The following is a 16,302-nucleotide window of genomic DNA, read 5'->3' as shown; positions in this document are numbered from 1 at the left end:
AATTTTAGAAACACTAAGAAGTAATTGAAACATACCTTGGAGCAGAGAAGGATGAGGAATCCTGACAGAGGTATGCAAAATTATGAGAGACACAGAAAGGGTGGACAGTAAGAAACTTTTCCCCATGGCAGAAGTTTCTAAGACCAGGTGGCACAGGTTTAAGGTGAACAGTAAAAGGATTAGAGGGGACTTGAGGAAGAATTTATTCACCCAGAGAGTGGTCATAATCTGGAACGCACCGTCTGAGAGAGTGGTGGAGGCAGGTACCCTCTCACAACATTTAACAGCTATCTGGTTGAGTACTTGAATTGCCACAGCATAGTACGCTATGGACCAAATGGTGGTAAATTGGACTGGAATGATGGTGGGTATGGACATGATGGGCAGAAGGGCCTGTCTCTGTGCTGTTTGGCTCTATGAGTCTATGACTCCATAACTCTATTAATATAAAGTCAAATAAAAATATAAATTACTGAACTTACTAACTTCTTCCTATCTATTTTACAGGGTCAGATATCCCAATTCAAAAGAATGGTGACTTCACCACTTCAGTGGGTCAGGTTGGTGTAGAATGGGAGATTCCCCAACCTGGCATGGGGGAATCTAATACCATTGGGCTCAGAATCAGAATCAGGTTCATTATTGTTGACATATGTCGTGAAATTTGTCGTTTTGTGGGAGTAGTACAGTGCAAAACATAAAAATTACTATAAGTTACAAAAATAAATAAATAGTGCAAAAGAGGAATAACGAGGCAGTGTTCATGGACCATTCAGAAATCTGATGGCGGAGGGGAAGAAGCTGTTTCTGAAATGTTGAGTGTGGGTCTTCAGGCTCTTGTACCTCCCCACCGATAGTAGTAACATGAAGAGGGCATGGCCCGGATGGTGAGGATCCTTAGCGATGGATGCCGCCTTCTTGAGGCACCGCCTCTTGAAGATGTCCTCAATAGTGGGGAGGGTTGTGCCCCGCCATCGAGGACATCAGCCTTTGGAGTCCAGTGTTGGTGCAGAGTGGCAGATGTTCTCATCAGAACATGACCCACACTGTCACCTTGGTTCCACCCCATTTCCCACAGAGTTGGTGTATGACCAGTGGAATCTCTTCAGATGCAAACAGTTAGAATTGGTAACTACGCACCTAACTGAAAGGAGACATTTAACCTTATTTTAATGTCGAAAAATAATGTTCACGTCTCAAAGGAAATGAGTTCCTTTGCTGTAGGCATCACCTGGCTATGATCAAGGGTTGCCAGTTTCACTTGCTTGAATTGCTGGAGATTTAATTGAAGGTCTTTCACCTTCAAAGATCAGAAAAAGTTAATGTGGGCCACTTACAGACTGAAGCACAAAGGAATCGCTCTGGGGAATAAGGAATTGGCAGAGAAAACTCGCAGAAATGATACAGGAGCTCAAGAAAATTGTCTTCTAATGATGCATAAGGAGGCCATTCAGCCCATTGTCCCTAGCCAGTTCTCAGGAGAACAACCTGTTACTCCGTTCCCTCTCTCATTATTACCCAGTGCTCTTGCAGCTTATACCATCTCCCATGTACCCATCAATTCACCTTTGATTCTTTTTGTCTCTTACTTACCCTGAGGGGCAATTTACAGGAGCCAGTTAACATGCCAGCATTCCTGTGCAAACTCCGCCTCAGATTTCAGCCTCTCAGTAGTGTCTGGAAGAACCAGTTGTTGTAAAGGTGCCTTCACATCTCATCAGCAGAACCTCCCTGCAACGTTCCTTGCTCCGCTGCAGCTCCTGGCCCAGGATTAGACTCTGTCCCACCAGGAGTCACTTTCCCACCAGTTTTCCCAACTGTTGTCCCTCTCCCAGCACCCGCCCTCTCCCAGCACCCATCCTCTCCCAGCACCCATCCTCCCCAGCACCCACCCTCAGCCAGCACCCATCCTCCCCAGCACCCATCCTCTCCCAGCACCCATCCTCTCCCAGCACCCATCCTCCCCAGCACCACCCTCTCCCAGCACCCACCCTCTCCCAGCACCCATCCTCCCCAGCACCATCCTCTCCCAGCACCCATCCTCCCCAGCACCCATCCTCCCCAGCACCATCCTCCCCAGCACCATCCTCTCCCAGCACTCATCCTCTCCCAGCACCCATCCTCCCCAGCACCCATCCTCCCCAGCACCCATCCTCTCCCAGCACCCATCCTCCCCAGCACCATCCTCCCCAGCACCACCCTCTCCCAGCACCCATCCTCTCCCAGCACCCACCCTCTCCCAGCACCCATCCTCCCCAGCACCACCCTCTCCCAGCACCCATCCTCCCCAGCACCATCCTCTCCCAGCACCCATCCTCCCCAGCACCCATCCTCCCCAGCACCATCCTCCCCAGCACCATCCTCCCCAGCACCATCCTCTCCCAGCACTCATCCTTCCCCAGCACCCATCCTCCCCAGCACTCATCCTTCCCCAGCACCCATCCTCTCCCAGCACCCATCCTCTCCCAGCACCATCCTCTCCCAGCACCACCCTCTCCCAGCACCCATCCTCCCCAGCACCCATCCTCTCCCAGCACCCATTCTTCCCCAGCACCATCGACTCCCAGCACCCATCCTCCCCTAGCGCACATTCCCTCCCAGCACCCATCCCGTCCCAGCACCCATCCTCTCCCAGCACCCATCCTGTCCTTCCCAGCACCCACCTTCTCCCAGCATCCACATTGTCCCAGCACCCACATTGTCCCAGCACCTGTCCTCCCAGCACACACCTTCTCCCAGCACCCATCCCCTCCCAGCACCCATCCTCTCCCAGTACCCATCCTCTCCCAGCACCCATCCTCCCCAGCACCATCCTCCCCAGCACCACCCTCTCCCAGCACCCATCCTCCCCAGCACCCATCCTCCCCAGCACCCACCCTCTCCCAGCACCCATCCTCCCCAGCACCCACCCTCTCCCAGCACCATCCTCCCCAGCACCCATCCTCCCCAGCACCCATCCTCTCCCGCCCTCACTCTCCCAGCACCCATCCTCCCCAGCACCCATCCTCCCCAGCACCCACCCTCTCCCAGCACCATCCTCTCCCAGCACCCATCCTCTCCCAGCACCCATCCTCCCCAGCACCCATCCTCTCCCAGCACCCATCCTCCCCAGCACCCATCCTCTCCCGCCCTCACTCTCCTATTCCATCGTTTTCCCAACACTGGCTCCTGTATTTTTTTCTTTCTTCCTACACTGACAGTACATTTTGTAGTTTTCCGTTAGGCTTCACTAACCTCATTGATGTGGGTACATTCCTTGCTTCATTCTGATCATCTGAGCTGATATAAAGTTCTTTCAGGCAGTCTGTTGGGCTTTCATTGAGTATCTGCAGATATTGTTGGCTTAGACAACTGATGAACTTTCAGCCATTATGGGAGCATTTCATGTGAGAGGAAGTCACTTGAGAGCAATTTCCTCCTGGGCAATTTCCCCTCTTACACTTAACATTGGTATCAAACACTGTTGCGGAAAGGTTAGACCACCATGCCGTACATTACGGTCGAGCACAAGAGTTTTAGTTGAAAATAAAACAAAGCTAGAAAGTAAAACAGCAGTTTACTCAGCCCAAAGTAAGTTCTACAAAACAAAGGCTCATTCATGTGTAGTTAGCTTAGGTAGTGATGTGTTATCGCTAAGGTCATGACCCTGATACTGTATGTATGTTTAATAAAGAGGTTCTCTGTTGTTTGGGATTCTGATTCCAAGTTATGTGCACCTTTACATTCAAAATGTTATAATTCCCAAACCTCTGGATTGGATCACTAAGGATCATGTAAAGACCAAACACTAGAACACTGGGGTTATTTAGATGTTGCCAGCACTATATTATAAGAAATCACAGGTATCCTAGATTAGAAGGAATCATGTAGATGTTCAACTCTGGATCACCATTGATCCAGTAACTACTAGGTCATCAGTAATCATGATCCCTAGTGATCCAATCCAGAGGCTTGGGCAATATAACATCTTAAATTTACAGGTACACATAATTTGGGATCAGAATCCAAAACCATAGAGATGAATTTACCTTTTTATAACTATCCATGTCAAGTTATGACCTTAGCAAGAACACATCCTCACATATGTTAACTATACTTTGCTTTGTAGAGCTTGCTGTATTACCCAACACTAAATCTGCAGGAATCATGTAAGCTTCAAGTGCTGGAACACTAGGATCCACGTTAGCACCCAAGCCAAGAGCATCAGGGAGCAGATAGGTACCTCTCACTATATCACCATAGATTAGATACTAATCTACTCCAGTCATTATATACAAGGGCCTTGGAATTTTGTTCTGATTTTCCCAATCTCCACCCATACCTTCAGTGGGAGTCTGGCAGAACCCAAGGTCAAATGGCTGTTTGCATTGGTTCATTGGAGAATCTGGTGGTCTCCTTCAAAAATTATGCTGGGCCACCATTGGAATTTAGAATGTAAAGACATTAGAATGATGTAGCAACAGAAATGGGCCAATGTGTTTGTTTGCATGAACCACTTCACTCTCTCTTGCCCATATCTAAAGCAAGATGAAAAAAAAACTGATTGAAGCATTGTTGTTTAAGCTCCTTTCCTCTGACTGACCACTGAAGTTTTCTGCATCTGCTCAAAGTCAATCGAACTACTGGGACAAGGCGCACATTTTTGTGTCTTGTGACCCACTCAAAGACATACAAAGACATTGCAACATTTGCCTCTGGTTATGAATACATTTGATTACTTAAATACAGTGCAACCTCAGTTTAACACACTTCTTTACATCGCAGCTTTGGATATCCAGTTGACATTGCAGTTTTGGATTTAAAATTTAAAGGAGCTTTTGAGGCAAGTTTGTTGTACAGAGAGCGGTAGGTGCCGGGGAGCTGGTGGAAGCAGATATGACAGCAGTGCTTAAGAGGCATTTAAACAGACACATGAACAGGCAGGGAACAGAGGGATGAACCATGTGCAGGCAGATGAGGTTATTTAAATTGGCATCATGGTTGACACAGACATGATAGGCCAAAAGGCCTGTTCTTGTGCTGTATTGTTCTATGTTCTACATCCTGCCGGTATTACTGTGTCTCCAAAGATGATGTGCATTTTGATTCCAGGGACTCAGGCAGGCTGTAATATTCCCAGCAGAATGTAACAGGTCTTTATGAGAGTCCCCCTGATAATGCTTTTACTGAGGGGGTGAGCAATAGTTTATAAAATAAGATTATAAGATTTCTTTATTAGTCACATGTACATCAAAACACAGAGTGAAATACATCTTTTGCATAGAGTGTCCTGGGGGCAGCCCGCGAGTGTCACCAAGTTTCTGGTGCCAACATAACATGTCCACAACTTCCTAACCCATATGTCTTTGAAATGTGGGAGGAAACCGGAGCACCCGGAGGAAACCCACGCCATCACAGGGAGAACGTACAAACTCCTTACAGACAGTAGCCGGAATCGAACCCGGGTCGCTGGCGCTGTAATAATGTTATGCTAACCGCTACACTACCATGCCTGATCAGGAAAAGGATCAGCAAGCCAACGGTGGGGATCTGCTCTACAGATTGTACCTGTGGGATGCAGCTCATGGGGACTGAGTAGAAGGAATGGGGTAGATGTTGAGGAAATCCGTTCAAACTATTAGTGTACGTATGTGTGTGCGGTACCCTATACAGGTCCTCCCCAGCTTATGAATGCCCGGCTTATGTACAGACTGCACATACGAGCGAGCGTTTGGGAGGCTGGCAGAATGGATTTGCCGGCTGCTGCGGGGCTGCAGACATCTCCTGCAGCCTGGGAATGCGGTTCGTGCCCGCATTTCTGACTTGCGAACTGTCCAGGTTATGAAAAGTTCTCAGGAATGGAACCCTGCTGTAATCTGAGGAGGACCCGGATATAAAAAAAGAAAGATGGGTTCTAAGCGTAGATGAATGATAGCTTCACTTATGACATAGATAGTTTATAATGTGGGTGTTACAGTTGTCTTCTAACCCCTGCATTATATTGAGGTTGCACTTATCAAACTTGCTGCATGATTCATAGTTTAGCAGCAGCTTGTTTTATTAGCGTATAAGATCATTAATGGGTGAGTTATTTGTTCTGCTTAATAAATGTTAGAAGGTGCAAAGTCTATCCAAGTAGAAACAATGCAAATCACTGGACTGTAACTTTTTTTCCAATTGTCACTTCTAGGAGTGCCAATCTTGAAGATGCTCTGTTCAGTGGTGATGAAGGGTCATTGACCTGAAATTTTAACTCTGTTTCTCCTTCCACAAATGCTGCCTGATCTGATGAGTGCTTCCTGCCTTTTCAGTTTTAGACCATAGAACATAGAACATTACAGCACAGTACAGGCCCTTCAACCCATGATGTTGTGCCAACATTTTATCCTGCTCTGAGATCTATCTAACCCTTCCCTCCCACATAGCCCCCCATTTCTCTATCATTCATGTGCCTATCTAAGAGTCTCTTGAATGTCCCTAATGTATCTGCCCCCACAACCTCTTCAGGCAGTGCGTTCCACACACCCACCACTCTCTGTGTAAAAAACTTACCCCTGACATCCCCCCATACCTTCCTGATTTTCATTACCCTTCCAATTGTTCCAGTCTCTGAAAGGTTAAACACAGATTTGCTTAGAACCTCCCATCATTCATCAGTTGCCTATTGGAAATGATCAGCATTTTAAGTGTAATGACTCACCAGGGATCCAACTAGAAAGCCTCTCATATATTTGCTTTGCTCTAACTGTGTATGACTTGCAAGGGAGTTCAACAAAAGTTTCCTCCTTGCCTTTGAAATCTATCTCAATGAACAGTTCTGTAGCGAGCAGCTGCTTGAACTTCATAATAAATAAGCCAAGTTCCTTCTTGAACTTCAGTTCACAGTAATCCATATATTGTACAGCAATGTGGGTGTGCTACCTGCGAACAATGACATTTCCTACAGGAGAAAGTATTGTTGTAATTCTGACAGTATTGAATTATTATAGATTATAGGTTGCATTATTATTTGTGTCTGCTGATTTATATTTGCTTGTGTGTAATTTTACTTTCATGATAAACACTAGTTGTAAGTTTTCGCCTAGGGTATCAAATTTGTATCTGCGGTATTTTCTAATGATTCGGAGGAGTTTGGAAGATATTCTGGAGAGGACGAGATCACAAGACAAGACAAGGGAGCAGAAGTAGGCCATTCTGCCCATCGAGTCTGATATTCCTTATAGGACAGGAGGGTTTATGTCTGCTGAATGAACTGATACTTGAAGTAAAAGGCTCATAGTAGTCAGGGGAATTATCCACGTCCATAGATTCATTGAATTAAGCAAAAGCGAATTGTATCACAAATAAGCTTGAATTGTAACAACAGACTGTAATTCCTCAATTTACAAATGTTCAACTTATGCTATGACGTCATTGACTCTTTGTAGGCATGTGTCTTCAATTTACAAAGCCATTTTAGCTATAACAAATAGCGTGCCAATCTGCATGTGTAGGAATACTGAAATGCCCATAATACATTTTGTCCAGCCTCTTTGAGTTATGAAATTACAGTAAACAAAATGTTTCCCATTAATGCAACAGTTTTATAAATTGAGAAGTGACTGTCTCATAAAAGATGCAATATTATGCTTAAACAATAGTTTCCATTAGTATAACACTGTTAGCATGGTAAAATTCCAAAGGCACATCACAGCAGTCTTATCAAACAAGAGGACCACAAGCCAGATGAGGAGATTTTAGGGCAGATGAACAGAGATGTGCTCACAGTGGTAGGTATTAAGAAATGTTTAATGGAACAAAGAGATATGGAGCCAGAGAGTTTACGGGAGTATAGTGGATGAATGGACTTGGTGTGTGTTAAAACTCGGGCAACTGAATCTTGAATGACCTTAAGTTTAGAAAGAAGCAGACCAGAGAGTACTGCATTGAAATAGTCAGGTTTAGAGTAACCAAAGCATGGGTGATGGTTCCAGCAGTGGATAAGCTGCAGCAGGGGCAGAATCAGGCAATGAATGTAGCCTCAGTGATATCATGGATATATGCTTCAAAGTTCACCTTGGGGTCTAAGATTGCATGCTGGAGTTTTAATTTACTCATGGGGTGCCACTGAGAATGCCAGTATTTATTGCCCCAAATTGCCTCAGACCTCAGGAGACAGTCAGCAGTCATCCACAGTTAGGAGGCATCCAGTTGATGGGCCTGGAGTCACATAGAGGTAAGGATGAGGGAACAATGGTTATGAAAATTACTGTAACAAAGGTTAACTTCTGTTTTAATTCCAGAATCTAGCAACTGTCCCCCAGCACATTCTCAGTAATGCAAAAAGACTCATTTCACTGTGTTTTGATGTATGTGTGACCAACAAATAAATATGTGAGATATATAAATTCTCCAGCTGCTATAGTGGGATTTGAACTCTTGTCTCTGTGTGATCAGCTCACAACCCTGTCTGCCAGTCCAGAAACTTAACCACCATGCTACCATACCAGCACATACTGTTTGGGAAATTTGGCACTGTTGAAATCAGTGGAAGCAACACACAGCTGGTATTAGGTTGCACCTTTACCCACCAAGGGCTAATTTCCACCTCAGTTATTTTCAGCATTCATTGGTAGTTTTAATTTGGTCCCATCAGATTAATTTCAGGAGCCTTTCCTTCCTCTCTCACATCTGATCTTTGAGTGATAGTTAGCCTATACCTATTGCAAAAATCGAATTATGCTGAAGCAACAACTTGGAATTTTACCTTCAGCAAATTTAAATCTACTCCTGATGCCCTTGAATGTGTTTTCTGAATGCTGGAGGGAAAATGACTCATCTAAATAATTCCAAAATTAAATAATCGCAAGGGCATTCTTATCTACTCTGTTCAAATCACTTTCCCAGGGGTGAGAATTAAATAGGACCCAACCCTCTCTTCTGATCTGATGCCACCATTTCTGTTTATTTTCTTGGTGTGGTGACTCACCAGTTGGAAATTCCAAATAAAGTGGAAGTGAGCTTTTTGTGAAAAATATTAATATTCTTCAAGATTAACATGTTGATTGCTCTACCAATCTCCCCAAGATTGCATTACATTAAAAATGAAGCCAGTTTGGCTGTCCTGGCAGTAATGAGCTGTTCAAAAAAGTTAATTTTACAGACAATTCAGGGTCCTGGAAACTCAGCGCTGACATCTCTCCAGAATTCTGCTTCAGACCCTTGTGTTACAGTGCCGGGTATCTTTCCTGCTCGGAATTGCCTGTGGCTACTTACCATTTAAAATGCAAAGAGGGACACTTTCATCAGGAAACTTTGCTTACTTGTATCCCCATATAAGGATTTTAATGAGCCCCAGACTGCTATTTGGTGAGGGTGCTAATTGCTCATCTTTACTGTAACTTGTTGCAAATCAGTTTGAAGACAGTCATTGTTAAAGAAAATGGGGCAGGCACGGATGTGGAGTGGGGTGTGCCAAACCCAAAGACCAGGCAAATTACCTCAAGCAGATTACTGATATTTTATGTCAAAAATACAAGACAGTGGGTGGCTAGGCTTATTCTGCCACTGAATGAAAAATCCTGGCCATGGCTGGGTGCCTCAGGGCCACACAGCTAACCATTTCAAACCAGCCACAAGGACCTTGATGACTTAATTAACTGATCTCAGTTGGGGAACTGCAAAGGGTTAAGACTTAGAGGCCTGAGGCTAAAGAGGAAAAGATCATGTAGGATTACATTCAACCAGCCTTCTTTGGGAAGGACAGAGTCCCAGTCTCTTTGGGAGCTATGCCACCATAGCAACGGGGGGTCTGAAGACCCTTTTTCCATGCCGGACAACTCGATGTCTCTACCCCTGAGCCGTCTGACTTGCGATCCTCCCAGGTCTTAATTGCGTGCCCTGGTAGCTATATTTATATGGATGAAAGAGCAGCCTGTATTGATATGCTGAGCATTTTGCTGCAAGACACACTTTTGAGTTCTTTGCTTTTTTCTTGGTACATATTGAGGGTTGTTGCATTTTAAATATGTCCATTCCAATCCAGTCCCAGAATGATGTCCTGCATCTATGCTCCTACCAGTTGGTAGATGCAAGGTATACCAAAATAAGATAAGATATCTTTATTAGTCACGTGTACATCAAAACACACAGCAAAATGCCTCTTTTGCATAGAGTGTTCTGGGGGCAGCCCGCAAGTGTCGCCACGCTTCTGGAGCCAACATAGCATGCCCACAACTTCCTAACCTGTAGGTCTTTGGAATGTGGGAGGAAATGGAGCACCAGAAGGAAACCCACCAGACACGGGGAGAACGTATAAACTACTTAGAGACAACAGCCGGAATTGAACCCGGGTTGCTGGCACTGTGATAGCGTTATGCTAACCGCTACACTACCATATGTCCATGGAGCCCTGTATTGAAAAGGCAAACAACGAGGCCACTATAATGGTCATTGAGTCAAGTTGCACAGAGACCAACCCTTCAGCTCACCACGGTTAGCGTAGCGGTTAGCTCGACGCTATTACAGCACCAGCGATCGGGTTTCGATTCCCGTCGCTGTCTGTAAGGAGTTTGTACGTTCTCCTGTGTCTGTGTGGGTTTCCTCCGGGTGCTCCGGTTTCCTCCCATGTTCTAAAGACGTATGGGTAGGTTAATTTGGGGCTTAAAATGGGTGGCGCGGACTCGTTGGGCCGAAAGGGCCTGTTACCACGCTGTAAATAAAATTAAAAAAAAAATTTAAAAATGTCCATACTGACCATCAAGTACCAATCTATACTAATTCATTTACCAGCACTTAGTCCACAGCCTTCTACGCCTTGGAGATTCACGTGCTTATCTAGATACTTTTTAAAATTTGTGAGGGTAGCCGCCTCCGTTATTTTCTCAAGCAGTGTATTCCAGGTTGCAACCACCCTCCGGGTAAAAGTTTCTTTTTCCTCTGACCACTTCCAACCTTCTCTCTCGTCATCTTAAATCGTTGTCTCCATAATGGGGAATGATTTCTCACTCTCCACCCTATCTGTGCCTCTCATAATTCTGTATACCTCTATCACATTTCTCCTCAGCCTCTTCTGCTCCAAGGAAAGCTACTTCAGCCTCTCCTCATTGGTGAAAAGCAGTGATTTCTATATTGGACAGAAGCAGGATGAAAATGCATTGCCTTGCCTGAGATCTGATCCAAATGGACAATCAGGGAAATTTAGCAGAGCCCTCCAACATTTAGTCAGCTGGTTGAAATTCAAGGTACATAGCAGAAGATCTTGCCCACAGACTAAAACCAGGCTGGAACACAGCCTTTGATGTGCCATCGGTAAATCACTTGCATGCATCTCACAATCCAATCTGAAAGAAACATGCTTCCTGCTAATCAACCATGGAATGATTTCAACGGCATTTGTGGAGATAACTATGACCCAGACTGTCGCTCTTCCACTTGGGGGGGATGGGGAAACATGAAAAGCAAAGGAAAAGAAATGGACAGAGAAAAAACAGCCAATTAAAAGGAATCTGCGATGTTTTACCCTTCAACTGAGACAGGATAATCCTATCATTGATAGCTGAGAGCTGAAAGCTTTTTTAGACTGGAAATGGCCAATGCTGATGTTATTGTATGAACAGTTAACATCTTCATATCAAATTTCTCTCTTTGCTGCTTCTGCAGAGGCAATGCCCATTAAAATAATGAAGAGAGAAATTTGATCGAAACATTTAAAATTGGTAGGCTTAGCAGTAATTTCTAGGTTTTGTTTTCCTCTTGTTTTTATCGCCAGTGTCTGGGAAAACCTCGGCATTGTTGAGCAAAAGAGTTCTCCAAGATGTCCTGTCCAATATCTACCCATAGGCTAAAGACAGAGGATCTACTGAGGTATTACATACAACCTGCAATACAGAAATAGGTCCATTCATGTCAACCTTTTGACGCTAGTGTATAACCTGTATAAAATCATGAGGGGCAGAGACAGGCTGAATGTGCACAGTCTTTTTCCTGGGGTTGAGGAATCAAGAAGTAGAGGTTTAAGGTGAGAGGGGAGAGATTTAAAAGGAACCAGAGGGACAACTTTCTCAGCCAGAGTGTGGCCCATATATGGAATGAGCAGCCAGAGGAAGTGGTTGAGGCAGGTACATTAACAACATTTAAAAGACACATGGACAGGTACTTGGATAGGAAAGGTTTAGAGGGATATGGGCCAAATGCAGGCAAATGGGACTAGCTTAGATGGGCATCTTGGTCAGCACGGACTAGTTGGGCCGAATGACCTGTTTCCATGCTGTATGACTCTAACCTATGACCACAGTTCCATATCTGATTAACTCTGGTAGTTCCCCCTCGTGTATTTATCCATCTTCTTTGTAAATGAGTCTAAGCTTGAAGTCTTTCTAAATCCTAACCATCGTGTTATTTGTGGAAGTTTGTTATGCATAAAGTGGCTTCACAGGATGTAAAGGGCTTAAGGATGTCCCAAGGAACCATATAAATGCAAGTCCTCTTCTGTCTGTATATAACTGTGTATATAGCCAGGACCCCACCGTTGTCCCAACATTATGGAGTATAGTGTCACAAAGGCAAAAATTTGAACCCCACTTGGCAGCAGGGGATTTTAAATTCAAGTGATTTACATTCATTTGGAACTAAAATGGTGGCATTGGTAACGTTGATCTTGAAACTACCCAAGAGCTGTGAAAACCCATCTGGTTTACCAAAGTTCTTTGAGGAAGGAAATCTGCCATCCTTACCTGCTCTGGCCTAGCTGTGACACCACCAGATGCATGAAAATAAGGTTGACGCTTAACAAGCCACATGGTTCAAGGGAAAGTTAGGACTGATTGTAAATGATTGTGATGGTAAATGCCAGCTTGGCATTAATGCCCACACCATGTTAATGTATGTAGAAGAAAACCATTTTCAATCACACTGCTGTGGGTACTTGCAGGTAGATTTCCCTCAACCAGCCTATTTTCTAACAATGTCTATCAACATGCAATCTATTGGCAGCTTCGCCATATTAAAAACCAATTTAAAGTTCTACTGAGACTTGATTGAGATGAATGTCTAAGCCCGAGTTGAAGACGTGTGGAACCTTGTCAAATCAGTGAGGGATGATAAATGGTAGAGCAATGCTCGGTTGGAGATGCAAGCTGTGTGGTTAACAGATGGCATGTAGCCTGCACTGTGAACAATTTGGTGCATTGCTGACAGTTCTATCACCACTGTTCATTCCTGCTTCCTGAAGGTCCTGACTCCTGCTGAGATATGTGCTGTTCTTCATGTGTGATCCTCAGTGTCTGTGGCTGGTTCAACCCCCATCCCTCCTCTCCCCTCACTATCCCCACCTCCCAACGAGATTGGGACTCTGTCCTTCCCAAGGAAGGCTAGTTCAGTGCCAGCCTACCTGATCTTTTCCTTTTTAGCCTGAGGCGTTTGAGTCTTAACCCTTTACAATTCCCCAATTGAAATCAGTTAATTAAGTCATCAAGGTTTGTGTGACTGAATGAAATGTAGGAGACTGCAGACAAAAGCTCATTGGAAGTGAGGGGAAGTGGGAGGATGGAGTGGGATGAACCATGTCTTAAAATTTATCTCCATGTTCAGGCGATTACTATTTACCAACCACTAATTTAAATTAAATCAGACCACCTATCTCTAAAACCACAGAAACACCACAGAAAATCAGCCCAAAACATGTTTGTTGTAGATAGCTTTCAGTTGAAAAGAAATCTTGCAGGATTTATTTTTCTCTGCTGATTGGAGTTGGCCCATGTCACATAGAGTACCTTGCCTGAAGCAAGAAACTGCACAATTTCTTGTTCAAAATCTCTGCCACAGAAGCACAGAAAACACGTCAAAGCATATCAATTCCTTGCCTCTGCTGCTGAACAGCTTGTGGTTGCCCTGGGAAGAGGTTTTGTGTCTGCAGTAACATGATGAATAAGAGCAAGAGATGCAATTTGATTTTTAAGCCTTGCCCTACCAGCTCATCTTTGCTTGTTCAGAAGGAATAATGGCGGGGAGATACAGGCCACAGGAAGCCCAGGTGCTTTTTAAAGGCTACTTGTGGGGGTGACAGAGCGAGAGATTCTTTCTTGATGCTGCCGCTCCCCCTACCCTGGATTGTACAGTTTATCAATCCCCTCGATGTCCTTATATTTTGAAATGATCTGGGATGCCATGCAGAACTAAGTTTTACAAAGTTGAGTTTATTGTCATATGCACAAGTACACGTATGCACAGGTGCAATGAAAAACTTACTTGCAGCAGCATCACAGGCACATAGCATCATACAAGCAGCATTCACAAGAAAAATATAAACTAAACATAAATTCTACACAACTTTTACAAGAAAGAACAAAAAATAGTCCATTTTGGTGCAAAATGGTCATAGTATTGCTAAACTGGAGTGATTAGGGTTTTGCCGGTTGGTTCAAGAACCAAATGGTTGAAGGGATTTTTCACTGTACATATGACAATAATAAACCAATAACAATACATTCTCCCTTGCCTAGCAAGAAACCATTGTTGAGGCTCCCAGGCAGTTGCATGACCATCCTCTTGTTGCATGTTGCACTTCCTCTGCCCAATTATTGACTCCTTCCTGCCCATGATGATGTGATTTCCTCTCAGTAGGGTTATCCGTAGTGGGGAAGCAGGTATTCTCCCAATCCAAGCACCCCACTCTGCCCCCCGCACCCCCCCCCCCACACACACACACACACATAATCATCCATAATATATATGCCCATTACATATGAAGACACAAGAGATTGCAGATGCTGGAAGCTGGAGCAACAAACAAGACGCTGGAGGAACTCAGTGGTCGAGCAGCATCCGTGGGAGGAAAGGAATTATCGACTGATGCAAGGTTTCAACTTGAAATATCAACAATTCCTCTCCCCTTCCCCCCCCCAACAGATTCTGCTCGACCTGCTGAGTTCCTCCAGCAGATTGTTTGATGTCCATAACAAGTGTTTGTTTCATGTTCGCATCCAATAAAGCCAAATTTAAAGCCCTGCATGTGTCCCTGGCTTCCTCTAAGCCGATCCCCCCACATTTTCCCTGGCTCTTCCTCCCCAGACTCAGGCTGGAGCCGCAGTCAACTGCTCAGGCTCTCCTGACTCTGTGCCTCATGGAAGGTCCACGGAAATACTCCGGAGAAAGTACGCTGGAACCAAATCGGAATCAGGTTTATTATCACTGTTACATGTCGTGAAATTTGTTGTTTTGCAGCAGCAGTACAGTGCAAGACATAAAAAATTACCATAAGTTACAAAAACAAAATACATAGTGCAAAAGAGGAATAATGAGGTAGTTTTCATGGGTTTATGGATCGTTCAGAAATCTGATGGCAGAGGGGAAGAAACCGTTACTAAAACGTTGAGTGTGGGTCTTCAGGCTCTTGTACCTCGTCCCTGATGGTAGTAACAAGAAGAGAGCATGTCCTGGATGGTGAGGGTCCTTAGTGATGGATGCCGCCTTCTTGAGGCACCGTCTCTTGAAGATGTCCTAGATGGCGGGGAGGCTTGCGCCCGTGATGGAGCTGGCTGAGTCTACAACCCTCTGCAGCCTCTTTCGATCCTGCACATTGGAGCCTCTGTACAAGGCGGTGATGCAACCAGTCAGAATGCTCTCCACTGTACATCTGTAGAAATTTGCAAGAGACTTTGGTGACATACCAAATCTCCTCAAACTCCTAACGAAATAGAGCCACTGGCGTGCCTTCTTTGTGATTGCATCAGTGAGTTGGGCCCAAGATAAATCCTCTGAGATATTGATGCCCAGGAACTTCAAACATGGACAAGATCAGGGTATCAAGAGAGATGGAAAACAAAGTTTATTCATTTCCACAGAATCCACAGCATTAAAAGAGCACTCGGCCTGCTAGGTCTGTGCCAGTGTTTATGCTCCACACAGCTCTCCTTCCATCCCTCTTTTCCATTCTTATCAGCAATCCATCTTTCACCCACATGTGCTCTCCGACCTTCCTGCTAAACGCTTTACACCTCAACCTCTACTTGTGATAGCGAGTTTCACATTCCCTCTTTGAGTAAAACATTCCCATTGGGATCTATGGATTATTAACAGACAGAATTAGTTGAGTTAAAAGTATTAGCAAAGAGAAAATAATCCTTTGCCTTCTTCTCCATCCCCAAATGAAATATCAGTGTCATGGAATCATACAACATAGAAACAGGCCATTTGGCCCATTGAATCCATGCCAGACATCAAGTACCCACTTACACTAGTCCCAATCTAATCCTAATAGATGCTGAAGGAACTCAGCAGGCCAGGCAGCATCCATAGAGAAAAGCTGACTGTCAAAGAAGTGCCGTGACCCGAAACGTTGACCGC

This window comes from Pristis pectinata, chromosome 8, assembly GCF_009764475.1.
Source record: "Pristis pectinata isolate sPriPec2 chromosome 8, sPriPec2.1.pri, whole genome shotgun sequence".
Classification (NCBI taxonomy): Eukaryota; Metazoa; Chordata; class Chondrichthyes; order Rhinopristiformes; family Pristidae; genus Pristis; species Pristis pectinata.
The sequence above is the reverse complement of the archived record's forward strand: the minus strand, read 5'-3'. Positions refer to the sequence as shown.